General features: G+C 44.7%; 1 long non-coding RNA gene across 1 annotated transcript in view; it reads right to left on the minus strand.

Annotated features, from left to right (window-relative positions):
• Window positions 1-296: 296 nt before the first annotated feature.
• The window catches only part of LOC149867581 (uncharacterized), a 94679-nt gene continuing 71548 nt past the window's right edge, over window positions 297-23427 (minus strand). Inside the window, exon 3 of the long non-coding RNA XR_016441639.1 lies at window positions 297-1032. This is a non-coding gene — a long non-coding RNA (uncharacterized LOC149867581). The remainder of the gene's footprint in view (window positions 1033-23427) is intronic.

Raw genomic sequence — 23427 nt, forward strand, 5'->3', positions numbered from 1 at the left:
GGTCCCTTCTGACCCTAGAAACTATGAAACTATAGTGATCATCATGCACCTCCCTCAAACAGATCACCTAAGAATTTCTTTTTAATGGTCATAAGAAATTAGTAACCAAAGTTTCCACTTTGCATATGAATACCTGTGCATAAGATTATGAGCACTAAATTCATGCAGAAAATTTAATAGGTTCTCTCTTCTTATTCTTTTATTATTTAAAAAGAAAAACAAAAAATGCAAAAATACAAAGACAGTATATAATAATGAGACTGTTATATATCTGAAGTTACAGGCTGTATAAAAGATACATTTTCAATACATCTTCTTTAAAAGTATTTAAACCTTCAGTATGTCTCTTAGTACCAGATCCTGCTCTTTTATTCAGGTTGGGCAGTACATTATTCTGTAAATAGAGCTCCTGGCATCAATGATGGTAATCATGAACTGAAGTAATTCCTAGTATGTTGCACAGTGGTGCTGAGACGCCAAAAGAATAAGAATATGCTCTACCCTCTAGTAGGACTCAAACAGCCCAGGAAACATGAATCATAACAACAATAGTTATGTTGATAGGAAAAAATGTTCCAGTTTGTAAAAGTAATAATAGTTATACACTCTCATCACAGGAAAATAGGCCTGGAAGGAACTTTACAAGGTCATCCTGTTCAGTCCCCTCCTCAAAGAAGGATCATCCCTGATTAAACCATCCCAACCAGGAGCCTGTTCAACCTGCTCTTTAAAATTTCCAGGGATGGAGCTTCCACAACTCCTCTAGGTGGTCTGTTCCAAGACTTGACCATCCTCATAATCAGAAAGTTCTTCCAAAATCTCCAACCTAAATTTCCTCTACTGCATCTTGAGGCTAGTGCTCTGAGTCCTGTCCTCTACGAGAAAAGCCAATCTCAATCACATCTTCAGGTATTTGAAGTCTTGTCAAATCCCCCTTCAGTCTTTCTGCTTCTTTTCATAAACGTCTTGCTTCCTAGGCCTCAAAATAATTTTGTTGCTCTCTACTGGATTCTGTCCAAAGCATCCACGTCACTGTTGGAGTATAGGAAACAAAACTGGTGAGGCCTCATCAGCGCCAAGTAGAGTGGAAGAATCACTTCCCTTGATTGGCAGTTTAATACAACTCAGTATACTGTTGGTCTTTCTTGCAACAAGAGCCTGCTGTTAGCTCATATTCAGCTTATAGTTTACTATAACCCCGAGGTCCTTCTCTGCAGCTATTCCTGCCTAGCTAATCATTCCATAGCCTGTATTTGACTAATGGTTTGACTGTAATTCAAGCACATTCAAGAAAAAATAGTGATTTTTTTGGTTAAAGATCTAGGACTCCTCCCCCAAAAACTAGTAAAATGGGCAGTATAGCAACCAAGTAGTCAATATACTCTGTCTGACCCACCAGCAGCAGCCCATTGCTTCACAAAGAAGTCTGAATGCTAGATGCTGGTTCTAGTAATCTTCAGAAGGGTCCCTCAGTAAATCTAGGAAGATGTTCCAATGTTTCTCTCCCAAATGTTGCCTAAAACCAAACAGCTTTCTCCATAGTTGTAACACTGATCACTGAAGTTCAAAATAAATCACTGAAAAAGATTAATCTAGAGTTATATTAAAATTTTGAAACAAGGGTCAAGAGATACTCAGGACAGAATGTTATCTGAAAAATTATGAAAAGATACAGCATTTTTACCAAGTAAGAGAAATATGCTTATTTTAGATACCAAGCCATCAACTGTATGTAGATAGTTTCCTTGAAAAAGCCTTTTTCTAAACATCTAACGTTTAGCTGGATTGTGATATAACAACTCTTAAGATGCTGAGGGAGTAGAATCACCAAGTTGTCAAAGTATATTTCTTCACAGTAATTGGATGAATAAGGTAGATTTCAGTGTACAAATGAAAACCCCTTTTGAACATTTGATCCATAGAATGAAAAAAATACTGCAAGATCTTTAGCTAGATTAAAGTTGTGAAATCATGATGTAAGGTTAGTTTAAAGTTACTGTGAATTATCTCCAGGGATATATTTTCACTATCAAATTGATTACAAAAATAATTACAAAAAAATGACTTTCAGCTTTTTAAACAACGATACTTTTATCATTCATTCCCTTGACCCCTTTTTGTAGTATGAGCAACATTTTAAACAATTAAAATGTTCTTCCCAGCCTGTCTGATAAAAGAAACATTTTAAAAGATTCCTAAAGTATCAAAGCTACTCCAAAGCCTTCAGATGCTACATCAGCTGTCATATTAGTGTAAACTGCAAATGTACCATCTTTACTCAGTTCCAAGATGAGTTTTTTATTCCCATTCATCATGGGGAAAACAAAGCCTTGTCTTACAACAGAGTAGCTGGAAGCATCAGTGGGTCCTGTGCTGCACCCTGGCTTCATTCTGATTCTGTTCCCACTCTCTGGCTCCCTACTGAACCAGGGAATGGTGAAGGAATTAGCCCGGAGCCACAGAACAGCACAAGACCCAGTGCTGATACCCCCACTCCCCCCTGGGTCAACAGGGAGCAGTTCAGGAACCATCAGGGAGGCAGATATTGGCCAGGATATCAGCACAGAGCCAAGAAGCAGCAAGACACAGAAGGCAGCCATAGAGCATTCAGGAAATCAGTGTTGGATCCTCTGTCATTCTCTGAGTCTGAGCAGATTCCCCCACTACTTCCTGGCTCAGCAGGGAGTCAAGAAACAGTGCAGGACCCAGCTGGGAGCCAGGGTGACCAAGGAACCAATGCTAGATCCTGCACTGCTCTCTGGCTCTGTGTTGACTGCTTTGCCATTCCCTGGCTCTGTGCAGATCCCCTCGTTCTCTAGCTGCACATTCATCCACACTGTCCCTTGGCCCCTTGCTGAGCCAGGGAGGATTAGGGGAATCAGAGCAGAAACAGGGAGCAGCTCAGGACCCAGCATGCAACCAGAGACCAGTGAGGGACCCAGCAAGGAGCCACCCAGGAGTTCAGCATGTGGTGCTGGAGGGGGAGCAGGTAGCTGGGTGCGGGGGTGCAAGGGTCCAGGGTCAGGCTGCCTGACCCCCCGCCATTTGCCCCCACCACCACCACCATCTCCACCACTTGCCCTGCTGATGCTGCTTTCCCTGCTAGAGTAATGGTGGCAACAGGACACAAATTTAAGACATCTTAAATGTATAGTTATCTTGGTTTTAGGTAAATACAGTACATTACAATGAAGTCATCCTTATCATCAGGGATCCTGGTTTTCTTTGATAGAAAAACCACATATTCTCTGACAAAAAAAAAAAAATCACAAAATCTCTGATAAAAACCCTAAAACCCATTATTAAAATTAAAAGCCCCCCACAGCCCTGCTCGTGCCCCTCACGTCCCCCAAAATCCCCCCCCCATGAGCCCTGCTGGTGCCCCTCACTTGCCCCCACAAAAGACCCCCCACTCTACTAATGACTCTTGCCCCCCCATCCATGGCCCCTGCCCCCCCACCCTGCTGGAGGGGGCCCCAGCTGCCAGAGCTATGGGGTGAGGGACTCAAGTCTGCAGCTCCCTGCCCTCAACAGCAGGCAGCTGCAGCAGAAGCAGCATGCATCCAGCTCCCCCACTGTTCTGCATGCTCGGGCGGGGGCAGGGGTGGGGCGGGCTCCCCCCCAGCTCTGCTGGTGCCCTCAGCCATGGTCCACAACCCCCCAGCCCTGCCAGAGGGGCTTCTGGCCCCCAGCCCCCCGCAAGCTCCACTTACTGCACAGGCTCCAGGAGCGAAGAGTGAGGCTGAGCTGAGCCCAGTCAAACCTTGGGTGACTGAGAGCCTCAGGCCCTCCCTTTTCCCCTTCCCCTCCCCCTCACCCTCTGGACAGGGCTGGGGGTTTTCTGCCCTGTTTGCAAACAACTCTTGCAGGCTGGAGCTCAACCATCCTGCAGAGCTCTGCAAAACAGTGAATCTGCAGGTTTCTCTGCTAAAAAGAGAAATCCACATTTTCTCTGATAAAAAAGGAGAAATCCATGGTTTTCTCCATTTTTACGCAGGAAATGGAAAACCTGGATCCCTGCTTGTCATGAAAAGATGACAGTTTAAGTATGAGACTTTCATAAGGAAAACAATGGAGACATCAACAGATAGGAAAGGACAAAATAATGAAGTGAATATAAACTCTGATAAGTGGAGTTCGCACTTGTACAACCAGTGCAGAGACTTCCATGGGCACCAGAAAAGAAGTTTTAAAGAGGGATTGATGTTTTGTGGATGGTTACAGGAGCTCTTTTGAGCTATAAGAGATTGCTGGTGGGGGTAGTGGAGGTGTAGGTTGGAAAATGGCAAATGGGCAATCACATCTGCTATGACTAATAGAAGATACAGGAGTAGCCTCTCCCAGGATCATCACCTTGTCATGGTGGAGAGCCTTGTGTGTTCCAATGACCCTGAGACCAATGCTATGTGGAGCTCACGCTTCTCGTAGAGCCATCCATAGCAGTAAGATCGAGGCGGGGTTCCAGACAAAGAATGATCCAAAAAGTCCTCAATGCAAGAGGTATACAATCCCACTAGGGGGAATGGCTTGCTGGACTTGGTGTTAGCTACAGGACTTGGTGTTAGCTGACCTGGTGGGGAATCTGCAGGTACAAGGTAACCTAGGGGATACTGGATAGTGAATTGATTGAATTCGCTATCCAGTGAAGGTGGGTAAACTAACCAGCAGGGCTGAAGTGCTAGACTTCAGAAAAGCTAACTTCAGTGTGCTCAGGAGATTAGTTAGTGAGATGTTAAAGCTCAACAGCATTGGCAAAATGAGGGTCCAGGAAAGGTGGCTGTTCCTCAAGTGAACGAGCCCTGGCCACAGAAGGAGACAATCCCATTGTGCATAAAAAGGGGCAAAGGGGCCAAGAAGCCCTCTTGTCTAAACAGACAAGCCCAGGAAAGCCTAAAAGGCAAATAAAGAGGTATACAGGCTGTGGAAACAGGGGGTAGCTACCAAGGAGGAGTATACCTCCCTGGCTCACACTTGCAGGGAATCAGTTAGGAAGGCCAAAGCAGGATTAGAACTTAAGCTGGTGACAAAAATTAAGGACAACAAGAAGTTCTTCTTCAGGTATATAGGGAGCAAAAGGAAGGCACAGGATAGCATAGGACCTCTACAGAACAAGCTAGGGCAATTGGTGACAGAGGGGGAAGAAAGCTGAGCTCTTCAATGAATTCTTTGCATCTGTATTTCTAGACACAGGCGAAGACAAATCTCCCAATTGTATCATAGAAAGACACAGGAGGGACACCAGTTTACCAACTGTTACACAGACTTAGTGAAGGGACACTTCAAGGGGCTGGATGTGTTCAAAATCAGTGGACCTGAATGAAATTCATCCAAGGGTGTTGAAGGAATTGACCAGTGTCATAGCAGAGCCGCTGGCACAGCTGTTTGAGCACTCATGGTACTCTGATCAGGTTGTAGAGGACTGGAAAAGGACGAGTCTGGTCCCTATTTTCAAGAAGGGGAGGAGACAAGAACGAGGAAACTATAGGCCAGTTAGCCTCACCTCTATCCTTGGGAAAACTCTGGAAAAAAATCATTAAGGATCACATTTGTGGGAGCCCAAACAGGGAAATAATGCTGAAAGGAAATTAGCCTGGGTTCATTGCAGGTAGATTCTGCCTGACTAACCTTGTTTCTTTTTATGACCAGGTCACAAAATGCAGTAGTTGAAGTAGATGTCATCGACATAGACTTTAAGAAGGCCTTCGATATGGTATCGCATTCCATTCTCATAAATAAACTGACAGGCTCTGATGTAAATGATTACACGGTCAGGTGGGTGGCAAATTGGTTTAGGGGTCGAACCCAGAGAGTGTTGATAGATGGATCCATATTGACCTGGAAAGATGTGGGCAGTGGAGTCCCACAAGGCTCGGTTTTCGGACCAATGCTATTCAATATCTTCATCAGTGACTTGGACGAGGGCATGGAGAGCACCCTGTCCAAGTTCAGAGATGATACCAAATTATGGGGCAAAGTTAATACAGCTGAGGGTATGGAACAGATCCAAATGGATTTGGACAGGTTAGAAAAATAGGCAGAATGAAACAGGATGCCATTCAACAAAAACATGTGCAAAGTGCTGCACCAGGGCAAAAAAGAAGCACCAACACACTTACAGGCTGCAGGATGACCTTCTCAGCAGCACAGCAGCAGACAGGGATCTTGGAGTCAACTATGACTTCATCACATTGACAACTCGTGTTTATCTTGAAGTGATCAACAACACTAACCGCACTTTAACATGCATTAGCATGACGAACAGGTCCATGAAGGTGATGCTTCCCCTCTATGCAGCACTGGTCAGGCTGTTGGAGTAGTGCATCCAATTCTGGGTGCCGCACTTCAAGAGGGATGTGAAGAATCTTGAGAGGGTTCAGAGGAAGGCCACTCATATGGTCAGAGGCCTGCAGGCAAGGCCCTATGAGCAGAGACTGAGGGACCTAGATCTCTTCAGCCTTTGCAAGAGAAGGCTGAGAAGTGATCTTGTGGCTGCCTATACATTCATCATCAGGGGAGGGCAGCAGGGAATAGAAGATGCTCTATTTATGAGGGCACCCCCTGGAGTAACTAGGAACAATAGCCACAAATTGATTTAGAGAACAGATTTAGGTTGGATATCAGGAAGAACTTCTTCACAGTAAGCGCTGCCAGAATCTGGAATGGGCTTCCAAAGGAAGTGGTGCTCTTCCCTACCTTGGGGGTCTTTAAGAGGAGACTGGACAAGCTCCTAGCTGGGGTCATCTGACCCCAGTGCTCTTTCCCGCCCAGGGCAGGGGCTTGGACTCGATGATCCTTTGAGGTCCCTTCTGACCCTAACATCTATGAATCTACGAATGGCAGAGCAGGCGGAGGAAGGCTGCATCCCCAATGGCTGTGAAGGCAGAAGGAGGCTGCAGTGGAGAAGTGGCCCCAGTCATCATGGTTCACCAAGCCACTGAACACAACCACCAACCACCAAGACTGTGGGCCTAACTGCATACTGTAGTCCCCACACTAAACATGCCATACGCAGGCTTCCATCAAGTCCAAAAGCCCTGTGGTGATGCAGGATTGGTGACAGGGGCAGGGCTGTGATACCTGGAGACCCCTAGCCAAGAATCTACACAGGCCGTGGATGCGTGATGGTCATCAGGCACCTGTGTTGGGACACGGGTGTTCTTCGGCAGCTGCATCCACAACTGAGGTGTCCTTTTTAGGATACCCCCTGTTCACTCCGATGTGGAGGGGTGTGGAAAAGGTGACCCAAAAATAGGCGTCCCATCTCTCCTGGCTGGGAAACCACACCCAGCAGGATCACAATTCCTGCAGTCAAAATAAGGAAAAGCTAAATTTCAGAACCTGGAATTTGAGAACACTCATCGAGAACCCAAAAAGCAATCACCCCGAAAGATGAACTGCCATTGTGGCTCAGGAGCTAACAAGGCATAACATCAACATTACTGCACTCAGTGAAACCCAGCTCACCAGGGAGGGACAGCTGAGGGAGGTCAGTGGAGGGTACACCTTCTTCTGGAAAGGGAAACCAGACCATGACACCCGTATCCATGGAGTCAGGTTTGCCATCAGGAACAAGATCACTGACAGGCTTCTCAAACTCCTTTTGGGTGTAAATGAAAGACTGATAACCCTTCCCCTGCACCTCAGCCAAAACCAATGTGCCAATATCATCAATATATATGCTGCAACTCTGAATTCTGATTGAAAGGTTCTACTCCAAACTCAACAACACCCTTGCCTCCATCCCCAGGGAGAAGGTCATTCTCCTAAGCAACTTCAACGCCCAGGTTGGACATGACCACAAAATTGGGAGCAGAACTATTGACAAGAGTGGCATGCAGAAGGCCAATGCCAATGGTATCCTGTCCTGACCAAATGTGCCCAACATGGCCTGATCATGATGAACACCATCTTCTGCCAGAAAGACCGACTCAAGACCACATGAGGCATCCAAGGTTAGAGCACTGGCAACTCTTAAACTACATCTTCATCCAAGGTAGAGACATGAGGGACGTGCTTGTCATGAGGGCCATGAAGGGATCTGAAGACTGCTGGACAGACTGGCAACTTGTGAGCTCAGGGATGAACACCTTACTGGGGCCAAGACACCAGAAGACCCAGAAGGCTGCCCAGAGATAGCTGAACATCACAGCTCTGAAGCACCCTGGACAGTGGCATGAGTTCCAGGCCCAGTTGTATAGTGCAGTGGAGCACGTCCCTATTACTAAAGACATAACTATCCAGGCACACTGGGAGAAACTCAAGTCCACTGTCCAAGATACCTGTGCCCAAACAATTGGGTTTGCATCGTGACAGAACCAGGACTGGTTCAACACCAATAACACTCAAAGTCGCCATCTCCTCAAGTAGAAGTGTGTAGCCTTCATCGCCTGGCAAAACCATCCATGAACTCGGCAAAAGACAGCAGTGTACCACCACCTGAAGGCTGAGGTCCAGCAATGCATCCAAGACAAAGAACAACTGGTGGGTGGAAGAGGCATGCATGATCCAGGGCTACACTGATCAGCATGACATGCTTAACTTCTTCCAGGCTACCAAGACAGCCTATGGACCCTGCTCCATCACAGGATGGCTCCCAGCTCCTCAAGGATGATGACACCATCTGTCTGTTTTGGAAGGAGCATTTTGAACTCCTCCTTAACCGAGAGTCCACCTTAGAAGAGGAGACCCTCCAAGCCATCACACAACACCCTGTGGTGGATTCCCTTGGCAATCCACCAACCATCAGAGAGCTAAAGCGGGCCATCCAACAGATGAAAACCAACAAATCCTGTGAGACAGATGGTATACCCACAGGGGTCTACCATGCTGGCAGCTTCTGGCTCACATCATGACTCCACCAGCTTATCCTCCACCTTTGGGATGAGGAGAACACCCCCAGGGATCTCAACAATGCAACCATTGTGATCACCTCCAAGAAGGGGGACAAATCTGCCAGTGGGAGCTACAGGGGGATTTCCCTCCTGTCCATTGCAGGTAAGATCCTGACTATCCTGGCCCGCAACCTCCTGAACTGCCTGTGTTCCATCACTGAGGAGATCTTTCTGGAAGCCCAGTGTGGCTTCTGACCATCCCTGGACATTGCAGACACAGTTTTCATTGCCAGGCAGATCCAAGAAAAATGTCAAGAGCAAAGTCAAAAACTGTTTCTCACCTTCATTGCTCTGACCAAGGTATTAGATTCCTTAAATTGTGAAGCTCTGTGAACCATCCTCCAATGCCTTGGCTGCCCACTGAAGTGTGTCACCATGCTGAGGATCCTGTATGAAGATATGACAGTCACTGTCCTGAGTGGAAGATCTGAAACCGACACCTTCTGCATCTGGACCAGAGTCAAACAAGGTTGTGTGATCATCCCCACCCTTTTCACCACCCACCTGACCATGATCATCCACCTCACCTGAGATGATCTACCATCTGGTGTCAGTATCCAATATTGACTGGATGGGAAGCTTTTCAATCTTGGGCACTCCCAGGCAAAAATGAAACTCACCACCAAGGACATCCAGGACCATCAGTTTGTGGATGATTGCTGCATTATGGCTCACTCTGTACAGGATGTTCATAGATTTTATAGCCATTAGGGCTGGAAGGGACCTCAGAAGATCGAGTCCAGCCCCCCACCCAAAGGGCAGCTGGGTTCATAGGATCCCAGCAAGATATGCATCCAGTTTGCTCTTCAAGGTGTTCAATGTAGGTGCTTGAGCCACCTCCGATGGCAGGCTGTTCCAGACCTTGGGGGCTCAGACTGTAAAGAAATTCTTCCTTATGTCCAGCCTGAAATGGTCTTGTAGTAGTTTATGACCGTTGACCTTATCATCCCTTGGGGCACTCTGGTGAACAAACGTTCCCCCAGATCCTGGTGGTCACCCCTGATAAACTTATAAATGGCCATCAGATCACCCCTGAGCCTGTGCTTTTCCAGGCTAAAGAACCCCTTGGCTCTCAGCCTGTCATCGTAAGATCTGTTTCCCTTACTTCTGATCGTGCATGTGGCTCTCCTCTGCACTCTCTCAAGCTTCTCCACATCCTTTTTGAATTGTGAAGTCCAAAACTGGACGCAGTACTCCAGCTGCGGCCTCACCAAGGCTGATTAAAAGCAGAGAAAGACATCCCGGGATTTGCTTGAGAAGTATGTATGGATGCAAGCCAGCATTTTGGTTGCTTTACTAGCTGCAGCATCACATTGCAGGCTCATGTTCATCTCGTGGTCAATGATGACCCCCAGGTCTCCTTCTTCCGTAACGCTAGCCAGTGTAGCACTGCCGAGCCTATAAGGTTCAAGTGACCTTAGTTTTCTTCAATGCTTCATATAAAAGACTTGGCCTATCCTTGAACATTGTGAAGATGAAGGGTCTCCACCTACCCTCCCCAGGCCAGCTGAACATCCCTCATGCTATCTACATAGACAGGGAGGCTCTGGAGTATGTGGAGCACTTTCCATATCTCGGCAGCCACCTCTCTCAACAGGCTACCATCAATGAAGAAGTCCAGCACTGGGTCAACTGCACCAATGCCACCTTTTTCAAGCTGCAACAATGTGCCTTTGAAAAGAGTGACCTTCAGAAGTCAACAAAGGTCTTGGTTTACAAGGCTGCTGTGCTGACCACCCTCCTCTACTGTAGTGAAAGCTGGACTATCTACCAATGTCACATTAAGACCCCCAAGAGCTTTCATCAGTGGTGCTTGTCTTAAATCCTGAGGATCAAGTGGGAGGACTGCTGGACAAGCACAAGCATCATCCAGGAAGCTGCATCCACCAGCATCAAAGCCTTGCTCTTACGAAAACAACTCTGATGGATGGGCAACTGCATCCAGATGTCCAAGAACAATGTCCCTCACCAGATTCTCTTTTCCCAGCTCTCCTCTGGCCAATGCTCAAAGAGCGGCCAAAGGAAATGGTACAAAGACACACTCAAGGTCACCCTCAAGCATGAAGGCATTGACACCAACAGCTGGGAGGAGCAAGCTGCTGACAGTTTGGTGTGGTACCACCTGGTCCACAAAGGCGTGTACAACTTTGAGGCCCAATGACTCAATACTGAGGCAGAACAGCAGTTGCGGAGGAAGGAGAAGGAGGCCAACCCAGATCTGCAAATCCAACTCCCCTGCACAACAACATGCCCCCATTACTGAAGAATGTGCATATCCAAAATCAGGCTCCTCAATCACCTGAGGACTCATCAAGCCTGATGGATGTCATCCTTGACTTTGAGGGACTGCTGACAACAATGACAGGAGTAGACATCTAAACAGAAAAGCAAAGATGGTAGTAATTAGAAGAATATGTCACTTAGCCATGAAAACAGCTTTTGGTGTTTGATGCAAGGAGGAAGATCTGATATATATTCAACAAAGTGGGGATGAGATGTAGCTGAATCTAAAGAAGGGACTGAATTAAAGATACCAAAGTTCTAGAATCTGGAAGACAGGGTGCCTGATAGTATTGTCTCCTGGAACTGAGAAAGGAGGGGAAGTTTGGAAAAAACAAGTCCAGAGAATCATAGAAAATTAGGGTTGGAAGGGACTTCAGGAGGTCATCTTGTCCAACTCCCCACTCAAAACAGGACTATCCCAAACTAGATCATCCAAGCCAAAGCTTTGTCCAGCCGGGTGTTGAAAACCTCTAAGGATGAAGATTCCATCACCTCTCTGGGTAACCCATTCCCGTGTTTTACTAACTTCCTAGTAAGAAAATTCTTCCTATATATATATATAAATAAACTTCCCTTGCTGCAACATGAGACTGTGGCTCCTTGTTCTGACATCTGCCACCACTGAAAACAGCGTAGCTACATCCTCTTTTAAACCCGCTTCCAGGTTGGTGAAGGCTGCTATTAAATACCTTTTCAGTCTTCTCTTTTCTAGACTAAATAAGCCCAGTTCCCTCAGCCTCTCCTCAGAAGTCATATGCCCCAGCCCCTTACCACTTTCATTGCCCTCTGCTGGACTCTCTCAATTTGTCCACATCCTTTCTGTAGTGAGGGGGCCCAAAACTGAACACAGTACTCCAGATGTGGCCTCACCAGTGCTGAATATAGGGGAAGAATCACTTCCCTTGACCTACTGGCAACACACCTACTAATGCAGCCCAGTATGCCATTAGCCTTCTTGGCAAAAAAGGCACACTGCAGGTTCATATTCAGCTTATCGTCCACTGTAACCCCCAGGAACTTTTCTACAGAACTGCTGCCCAGCCAGTCAGCTCCCAGCTTGTGCTGGTGCATGGGATTATTTCATCCTTAGTGCAGGGCTTTTGCACTTGCCTTTGTTTAACCTCATGAGATTGCTTTTGGCCCACACCTCCAATTTGTCTAGGTCACTTTCACTCCACCCAGCTTGACATCCCCTGCAAACTTGCTGAGGGTGCACTCTATGTCATCTTCCAGGTCATTGATGAAGACATTGAACAAAACCGGCCCCAGAACTGACCCATACGGCACTCCACTTGATACCAGTTGCCAACTAGACATCAAGTCATTGACCACTACCCTCTGAGTCGCATGTTTTAGCCAATTTTCTATCCACCTTATAGTCCATTCATCCAGCCCATATTTCCTTGGCTTGCCTGGAAAAGCGTTGTGGAAGACTGTATCAAAAGCCTTGCTAAAATCAACATATACCAAACCCACCACTCTCCCTGCATCCACAGAGACAGTCACCTAATCATAGAAGGCAATCAGGTTGGTCAGGCATGATTTGCCCTTGATGAATCCATGCTGACTGTTCCTAATCATCTTGTTCCCCTCCAAGTGTTTAGAAATTAATTCCTTGAGGATCTCCATGCTTTTTTCAGGGACTGATGTGAGGCTAACTGGTCTGTAGCTCCCTGGATCATCCTTTTTCCCTTTCTTAAATATAGGCACTATGTTTGCCCTTTCCCAATCATCTGGGACCTACCTCCTCACCATCATGAGTTTCCAAAGATGATAGCCAGGTGTTCTGCAGTCACGTAGCCAACTCCCTCAGCACCTCAGGTGCATTCCATCTGGCACCATGGACTTGTACATGTTCAGCTTTTCTAAATAGTCCCTAACCTGTTCTTTCACCACTGAGGGCTGCTCATCTCCTCCCCAAACTGTGCTTACCAGTGCAGTAGTCTGGAAGCTGACCTTGCCTGTGAAAACTGAAGGAAAAAAGGCACTGAGCATTTCAGCCTTTTCTGCATCCTCTTTCACAAGATAGTCTCCCCCATTCATTAAGGGACCCACATTTCCCTGATCCTCCTCTTGCTAACAACATACTTATAGAAACCCTTCATATCCCTTGCTAGCTGCAACTCCAGTTGCATTTTGGCCTTCCTGACATCATCCCTGCATGCCCGAGCAATGCTCTTATACTCCTCCCTAATTATTTGTCCAAGTTTCTACTTCTTATACCCTTCATTTTTGGGATTTAGTTTACTTAAGAGTTCCCTACCAAGCCAAGCTGGTCTTCTGCCATACTTGCTAGTCTCCCTGAACATTGGGATGCTTTGTTCCTGCACTCTCAGTAAGGCTTCTTTCAAGTACAGCCAGCTCTCCTAGATTCCTCTCCCCCTGGACTGGCTTTCCAGGGGATGAGTTCCCTGAACATATCAAAGTCTGCTTTTCTGAAGTACAGGGTCCTTACTCTGTTGCTCTCCATCCTTCCTTTACTCAGGATCCTGAACTCAATCAACTTGTGGTCACTGCTGCCCAAGGTGCCATCCACAACTACATTCCCCACCAATTCATCCCTGTTTGTGAGCAGCAGGTCAAGAAGAGCATGGCCCCTGGTTGGTCACTTCAGCACTGGCACCAGGTGTTGTCCCCAGTACTCTCCAAAACCTTCCTGGATTGCCTTCACACTGCTGTATTGCCCTCCCAGCAGATGTCAGGGTGACTGAAGTCCCCCATGAGAACCAGAGCCTGGGATTGAGACACAATGTACTGCCATGTAGAGACACCCGAAGTATTCTGAATGAACTGAGGATGGCATCCCAATTAAAGGACAACAAAAACTTGGTTTTCAGATATATAGGGAGTAAAAGGAAGGCCAAGGGCAGTATAGAACTACTACCAAATGGGCAAAAGCAATTAGTGACAGACAGGGGGGACAAGGCTGAACTCCTCAATGAGTTCTTTGCCTCAGTGTTCCTAAACAAGGGGCAAGACAAGCCTCTCAATGATATTGTAGAGAGGCAACAGCAGGGTGCCAGACTATCAAGCACTGACCCTGAGATGTTGCAGAGTCACTTGGAAGGACTGGATGCTTTTAAGTCAGCAGGCCCAGATGAGCTCCATCCAAGGGTACTGAAGGCACTGGTTGATGTCACTGCATATCCACTGGCAAGACTATTTGAGCACTTGTGGTGCACAGGCCAGGTCCCGGAGGGCTGGAAAAGGGTCAATGTGGTCCCTATTTTCAAGAAAGGGAAGAAGGAGGATCCAGGCAACTATAAGCCAGTCAGTCTCACCTCCATCCTTGGTAAAGTCTTTGAAAGATCATTAAGTCTCATATATGTGAGAGCCCAGCAGGAAAAATTATGCTGAGGGGAAACTAGCACGGGTTCATAGCAGGTAGATCATGCCTGACTAATCTAGTCTCTTTTTATGACCAGGTTACAAAACACCTAGACACAGGAGTTGGGGTGGATATTGTTTACTTAGACTTCAAGAAGGCCTTTGATATGGTATCCCACCCCATACTGGTAAACAAATTAAGAGGCTGTGACTTGGATGATTACACAGTCTGGTGGGTGGCAAATTGGCTAGAGGGTCAGACCTAGAGAGCGGTTGTGGATGGGTCAGTATCGACTTGGAAGCATGTGGGCAGTGGGGTCCCGCAGAGCTCGGTCCTTGGTCCTCTTCAATGTCTTCATCAGTGATCTGGACAAGGGAGTGTACTCTGTCCAAGTTTGTGGATGATACAAAAGTGTGGGGAGAAGTTGACACACCGGAGGGCAGGGAACAACTACAGGCAGACCTGGACAGGTTGAACAAATAGGCAGAAAACAGTAGAATGCAATTTAACAAGGAGAAATGCCAAGTGCTGCACCTATTGCCTAGGAAATGACATGCTAGGTAGCACAGGAGTGAAAAGGGATCTCGGAGTCCTAGAACATGAGTCGTCAGTGTGATGAAGTCATCAGCAAAGCTAACTGCACTTTATCATGCATCAGCAGATGCATGACAAACAGAACCAAGGAGGTGATACTTCCCCTCTATCGGGCACTGGGCAAACCGCAGTTGGAATACTGCATCCAGTTTTCGGTATCACACTTCAAGAGGGATGTGGACAACCTGGAGAGGGTCCAGAGAAGGGCCACTTGTATGGTTAAGGGCTTACAGGCCAAGCCCTACAAGGAGAGATTAGGGCACCTGGACCCCTTCAGCCTCTGCAAGAGAAGGTTGACAGGTGACCTTTTGGCTGCCTATAAATTCATTATGGGGGTGCAGAAGGGAATTGATGAGGCTTTACTCACCAAGGTACCCCTCGGGGTCACAGGACATAATGGCCACATGCTAGCAGAGAGCAGATTTAGACTGGACATTAAGAGGAACTTCTTCACAGTTAGAGTGGCCAAGGTCTGAAATGGGCTCCCAAGGGTGGTGGTACTCTCCCCTACCCTGGGGGTCTTCAAGAGAAGGTTGGATGGGCATCTGGCTGGGGTCATCTGAACCTAGCACTCTTTCCTGCCTATGCAGGGGGTCGGACTCGATGTTCCATTGAGGTCCCTTCCGACCCTAGCATCTATGAATCTATGAATTAGTTCAGATACTGAACTAATTTCATAGCATGAGTATGATGTTCCACCCAACTAGCTGGTTAGCTAGCTCAGATCTCTATGTGCCATGTAGGTATACCTTGAAAAGTTCCATTTTGGCCATATTGAGCTTATACCAGTTGAAGAACATCCATAAAAGATGTCAGAAACAGCCAAAAGTTTTACTTGGACAGAAATCATATTTTCAGACAACATAACCTAGAGTTCTGAATAATCCACACAACTTGACAAGATCTATAACTTCTATCATTACCAAGACAAGCACAGGGCCAGTATTTGGCATATGCCAGTATACACACAGCTGAACTGAGACATATTTCCAGTAATACTTTAATTACAATGAATTACAGCTCCCATAACAGTTTGTAATATAATTTACCTGAAGCAATTCTTGTGAGGTTTATCAGTTACTATAAACATACCTTCAAGCAAAAGCAGCAATCAAGCTTTTATAGCATGCCAGGGGACTCGTACCGAATATGACAAGTATGATACACTGTTCTTGCTGTGAATATCTTGCAAGATAAAAGATTCTGGAAAACCATTCTTATTATTAGATAGGTCTTGTGTTATTTAGACCATTCAAATATAATATTGTTTTAAAAACCTCTGTCTTTAGTTGCTTTTCTAAGAACGTACAGCACAGTGTTCAAAAAATAAAATGCAATTTAAAATAAAGTTTCCAACTATAAAAACATAAATAAACATATGGCTATCATGTGTTATTTTTTGTTACATAAAACACACTTTAAATTCCCACTGGGTATACTATAACGGGCCAGTGGTCTTTTAAACTGCCTCAGTCATTATATGTTAGTAAGACTAATTGTCCCTGTGCACCTAGTATTAACAGATCTACCTCTCCATTAAAATTCATTAGCAAAACTGATTTTTCTCGTCCATTCACATAATTGCTTGGAGGTTCTCTCTGCTCAGTCAAGCATCTTTAAGCAAATGACTGATCCTTTCTGTTTCACACATTTTAATGAAAAGCCAGCTCCTGACCAATTGTCACATGCTTTTTCTTTGAGTGACGTAAAACCAATGGATTATCAGCTTCCTGGAATCCATTAACAGAAATAACCTGCACCTGGCTAGCACATGGACCAATCTTTCCTTTTGCTATAGGCTAGGAACAGACATTCAAAAAGGCTGAGCCTAAATTGATTCAAACTTTGCAGGTTAATCTAACCTGGCTAGGCTGAATCAGTTTATAACTACACAGACATCCCAGAAATGAAGTCATATGCCTGCAGTGGCACACACTAAAAGCTGGAAGAGTGATAGAACAGCCCCTAATTCCCTTTCACAGTGCTGAGCTGAGGGGGGCATGGCCAGACCCCAGCAGGACACTGATTAGGGAGGGTCCCTCCCCCCCCCCATTTCTCACCAGCCCAGCAGGGAATTGATAACTCAGTGTTTATCACACTATTAAGAAGACAACTGAGGGATGTTACCAACTATAGTAAAAGTTCTGTTAACTAGCATATTACAATCCGGAATGCTCAATTAACCAACATGCCAGCTTGTAAGATAAAGTGAAACTGGAAGTGCCCACCATGGCACTTCTGGTTTCTCCAAGCCCCCATGGCCCAGAGCAAAGCAGCCTGTGCTACTGATCCCCCACAGCCCGGGGGCATAACAGGCTGTGAAGAACCCACCTCCCCATCCTATGGGGCCTGCAGGGCCTGTGGGAGGAGTGGCGATGTGGCAGGAGGGGCGGCAACATGGCAGGAAGGGCGGCGATGCTGTGGAAGGGGTGGTGGGACACCCCAGATGCAGCAGGAGAAGTGGCAGCCCAGGCCACTCAATTAACCAGCATATTTTGTTATCTGGCATCCCTCATTCCCAGGGGATGCTGGATAACAGAGCTTTTACTGTACCTGGTGATTCCACCTTTGTCCCATCTGCCACAGCAGGGACTGTAGCCAGCATGTGGTCAGCTAGCTAATGCTGAGAAGTCTCTATGCCCCGTCCCCTCTGCCTTACAATACCTGCTTAGCAGAGAGTGGGGAGGGCAATGGGGAGCGGGGCAAGGGGAAGCCAGGCAGATGCCTGCAGTCTCTGCTGAGCTGCAGCCAGGGAGCAGAGGGGAGGGGCTAGCCCTGTTGTGGAGCAGAGAGCCCCACCCAGCCCAGAGAGCATGCCAGGATGCTGGGGGACTCTGATTTAACTTAAACCATGAAGATGTCTGGGACAGACTATGCATAAGCCAGTTTGAGCCAAATCAGTTAAGTCTGATACTGCATTCAACCAGGTTTATCCCAGACTGGTTTTAGCCATTTTCCAAGTGGTTTATGTGCACTGAATGTCTGTTCTGTTACAGTTTTAAACCAATTTCTGATCACTTAAACTGGTTTATGTGTAATGTCTGTCCCTAGCCATAGAGAGTATCTTGTGGAGAGACAGAACTGAACTGCAAGAGAGACTAAAGACAATGATTAGTTTTCTGTGGCTTTACTCTAAACCTAACAGTCCCAGACAAGACAGCACTTGCATTTTTTCCTGTATGTTTATTATATATGACTATATAATAAACGGTCTGTTTAATTTCACAACCATCATGTTTATATTATATAGATTTATAACAAAGCCATTGGTCGAACAGTATAAATCAAGAAAGATCATTCTATATGGGAAACTATACATTTTATTAGGACATCCTTAAAATAATATTTGATTTTAGAAGTTTACTACCCCTAAATGAACTGAAAGACTTTCTACTGACATTCAGATTGGGTCAGGTTCTGCTTTCTTATCTGCTTAAATCAATAACAACTAACTCCATTCTTTCCTCAGTCATATTTGAGTTTATTTGGACTTTTCATAGGTTGGCCTTTGAGGGTACCTCAAATGAATTCCTTATAGCTTTGAAATCCCTCTAACGGTTTACTGATACTGGATTATACTTTTTTGTCACATTTGGTGCATCTCTAGAAATAATATGTTATGCCTGGGTAACCTAGCTTATTTCAGGTTCATGAACTGACCCAACATACTTTTGCTGTTATTCTTCACTACCACTCACGATACTGATTATCTTCAGATATTAGGGATATAACCCCAGCTGATATCAGGAATGGAGCAGACTAATTTCATCAGATGACAGAAAACTCCTCATAGTTAAACTGTAAGCATTAGAACATACAAGTAGAAATCCTTCTGTACAATAAAATCAACAGATTCAGTAAAAATAGGTCCTAGGGAATCTGCAGCATAGACAAAAACTATCACAAATTAAGAAAATGAACAGCAAAAAGTGTGGCATGAACTTCTTGCCCAAGTGAAGTGAACAGGAGTTTTACCATATATTTCAGGAGAGCCTGGATTACTCCACAGACTTTTAAAGACATCACAGTGCATTGAAAAGAGTGGAGAAAATAAGCAATGTTACCAGGCACACAAAAGACAATGACGAAGGTACTGGCATTTCAACTCATCATATAAACAAATTCCAATAACAAAAAGAGATCTCCCCAAGACCTGACTTTACCTGCACACTGCCCTCAAGTCATTTTTTCAAAAGTTCCTTGGTGGGGAGGAAGGGGACTTTCATAATGATACCATAATTTTCTCCTTCATTTTCTGCTTTCAAATTCCAAAGCTAAAGGACATCAGATGAATTTTACAGTGTATACCTACCATCCAAATAAGTGTCAGATAAGCAGCCAAATAAGTGCTGCATAGGATTTTATTACACATAATTGTGTCAGTTGCAGTGTGGTTCATTAAACAATTCATCAGGGTAAATCACATAAACACCAAAAATGTGGAGGTAAATACTCAGAAAGCAAAAATGCATCCACGTTCTAATCACAGCACTGGATCTCTTCTGTACTACATGTCCCCTCATTTTTAAGCTATATGATTATCAATGACTCCTTATGTGCCTTGCTGCTGTAAACCATTTTTTTTCTGTCCTCAGTAAACCCTGTATTGTATTTTAGACAACCTTTCCCAGCTTTATGAAAGGAGTCTTTCAGATGTTTCCATATACATATTTAAAATCATCATCATCATTCTTGGATTCTCAAAAGTACAGACAATGTTGAACTTGATTTCTCTGCTGTGAATTCTTTCAGGTTGGATTTGCATTTGCTGGCAGACATCCATTGATTGCATAAGAACATCAATCAATGATGCAGTTTAATGACTTTTGGGCTGTTTTCAGGAGAGAGTTCACTAATGGTTAGTACATTAAAACTCTGAACATGCACAGCCAGAAGATTGAGTACAGGAACAATGAGTGGGGACCACATTAAAACACTGGATAGCCTTAATTATAAAGGAAATCTTTCCACTGCTAGCAATTACAGTGAAACAAAGTAGAAAGCCTTCCCAGACAACTGCAGATCTGTCAACATAAACAGCTTAGAGCTGTAGACAAAGCTTGCTTAAATACAACATTGCAAAAGAACCAACAAAACAACAACAACAACAACAAAGCTCACACAATTAATGTGCATAAACAAGGAAGACTTCGATTTCAACTTTCAATGACTCAGGAAACATCAGGTGAAAGTGTAAATCAAGATTATAAAAATCAATGGCTACAATGATTGTGAACAATTAGTTTGTATAGTATCATATAAAAACTAACAAAGACAATAGCAGCAGGGATTTGCTGAGTACCCACAAACTGCTGAAAAATAGTTGTATATCCATATACAGTAAGAGACATGCAAAGTGAGGCCCACAATAGGTTATTCCTACTTTATACACAGTTGCTAGATTTACCATGCTGTGTGTAGCAAAAGTGTTTAACTCCTCAGTGGAAAGAAAAGAAGGCACTTAGTGACTAAAAACAAATAATAATGCAACACGCATTTTATGTATCTAGCTATAAAAGCCCCCCCGAAAACTGGATGAACAAACTAGTGGTACTGTAATGTAACTCTCATGCTTTCTAAAGAATGTAAATGAACCGTAATAACTAACTCATTTACGGAAGCAAAGGTTGGTAACTAGATTAGAGTTCAAGACAACAAAAGTTATTGAATTACCATAACTCAAGCTGCATTTTTAACCAATTTCTTATTTCCATGATATCAAATTCTTGAGGACATTTGACGACTAGGACTTCCTGGAGATCAATTTTTTCATTTGTCTGAAAAATGAAAACAAGACCTCCTAAAATTCTGAGACAATAACCTCCAACCTAAATGACTAGCTTGGTGCGAAGGGCAATTCCCTATGCTACACAAGTAGCCCCTCTAACTCTCTCTAACTAACAGAATAGTCATTGGGCTAAAATGGAACAATTCCAACTGGGGACATTAAGAAAGCACGAGTGTAGTACCCAGCAGTGAGCACTTCTCTAGATGTGGAACACCCAGGTTCAACTCTTATCCTACCCAATTGAGAGTAGGATCTTGAATCTTTGTCTTCTTCCATCCCAGAAGAGTGCTCTAATCCCTATATTATTTGGCAGGGTCCAAGCTGGATTTTTTTAAAAAATCTTCATAATAAAATTTCTCTGCAAAACAATTCCTTCCTATGAAAGATTTCTGTTTCAATAAAGCAGCAGTTTCCTAATTGAATTAAGTGAAGTTGTTGCAGATCCAGCCTTTCAACATAGCAGTGATTAACTGTAACATGCTGGCTAAATAAATTTCTCTTTGGAGAGGTAGCCTGCAGGTAGTAACTGGTGGTTATATGTAATTCTTTCCAATTATAAGCATTTTCTCTGTGGATGACAAAATGCTTTGTGTATGTTAAATAAGAGTATAATGTCTCTGTGGAATTATATTCATGATATAGATTATACTCCATTATATGAAGTCCAGAACAGTTAACCTGCACAAGTCCACAGCAGGACCTAAACTATGATCCAAGGTTCCCAACTCATCATTTCTTCTTCTAAATATTTGTCTATAAAATATTATGGAGTCAGGACTGGGCCTAGGCCAGCAGCTTCTACTTATGCTGGTTTTCCATTGTTTGGGCATATCTACAAGAACTTTTCTGCTGCATCCCAGAACACCACAACTAAATAATCCCTTACTTGCTCATGCCCTCTGCTCACCAATGCCCAGAAACAACTCAATGCAACTCACAATCTGCGAAGTCCCTGCCTTTCTTTGTGTGTTCAAGCTCCTCTTCTTGCCTTTATGTGAGCCAACACTAAGGGGAGCCTTAATCCTCTGGGAGGAGTGGGGAAAGTGCAGAGCATTTATCCCTGCCCCTATGTGAGCCAGAATTGGAAGCCATGATCCTCCAGAAAGGGAGCTCTGTGCACTTCTCTGTGCTTCCATGTCAACCACCGTTTGGAGAAGCCCTGCTCTCTGGAGGTCATGAAGAGCTTCCAACTAGAAAATTCTAAGTTAAGGTATATGTCACATGTGCTGGGAAAATGGACGGAAGTAAGGAGAAGGAGGCCAGCATGGCAGGGCCAGGACTATGGCCAAGGAGACTTGCCAGACAGAAATTGGGGAGCTCAGCTTGAGGGGAGGACAAGAAGAATGGGAAGCGTGGAGAGCTTGAGGAACCTGGTTCAATCTACATCTCAGGCTACATAACCAAGAAAGCATGCAACCATTCACTAAGCTGCTACCTATGATACCTGTACAAAGAAGGGAGCATACAATGGCAAGGATAAACTTTTTACCCAGTAATAGTTTCTAAAATATTTAATAATTTAGTGAGACTGGAAAATATTTGGAGGGACTTGGATAAGGAAAGAGGTGCACATGTTCTCTCTCAGGTGCTTAAAATGATCATAACCATCATGACATAAAACTGATTTTGAAACACAGACCACATCTGGTTGTCTCTACTAGCAGCTTCAGAGTTTCATACATATTAGGGCTGGAAGGGACCTCACAAGATCATCTGCGTTTAAAGATCCAGAGCTAAGCATAGGCTGTATGCATAGTGCACCTCAACCAGCAATCTGCACAGAACAGCAAACTCCCTAAGAACACCAAGAAAGCTGTAATATACAGCCAAACCCCCATATACCACCAAAGTTGTACTGAGAACACCCAGTGCATTGTTGCCACCTCACAAATCTCAAAAAGGCTCATTCAATAAGGACACTCCTACAGAGAGATAGATCACACTTTTGAAAGAGCCACAAAAGTGAAACCCCCAAGAATCACACACCACTGGTTATAACATATCATCCCTCCCTGGAACCTATACAGAAAATCCTCAAACACTAGCAACCCATACTAGAAGATGACACAGTTCTTAAAGAGATCTTCCTAGAACCACCTATCCTATCCTTTAAACAAGCACCAGACCTTGCTAACCTCATCACCAGAAGCAAACTTCCTACAGCCCAAAACACACCGAATGGATCCAGACCATGCTATGACAAGAAATGCAAAGCCTGCCAACATATCTCCAGTACCCCCACAATTACTACACCCCACAGCAGAACCGTCACCATTCCTAGATATTACAGCTGCACCTTCAGAAAAGTTATATATCTCATCCAGTGCACTGTGTGCCCTGTATAACTCATTTACAGAAGCAAAAGTTGGTAACTAGGTTAGAGTTCAAGATGACAAAAGTTGCTAAATTACCATAACTCAGGACAATATGTAGGCGAGGCTAAACAGCAACTGTGTACCAGAATGAATGCATACTGTAAATCTATCAAAGACAAAAATACCCAATTACCTGTGGGGGCACATTTCTCACAAGAAAACCACTCT

This window comes from Crocodylus siamensis, chromosome 4 (genome assembly GCF_052110815.1).
Source record: "Crocodylus siamensis isolate JL-2025a chromosome 4, ASM5211081v1, whole genome shotgun sequence".
NCBI lineage: Eukaryota > Metazoa > Chordata > Crocodylia > Crocodylidae > Crocodylus > Crocodylus siamensis.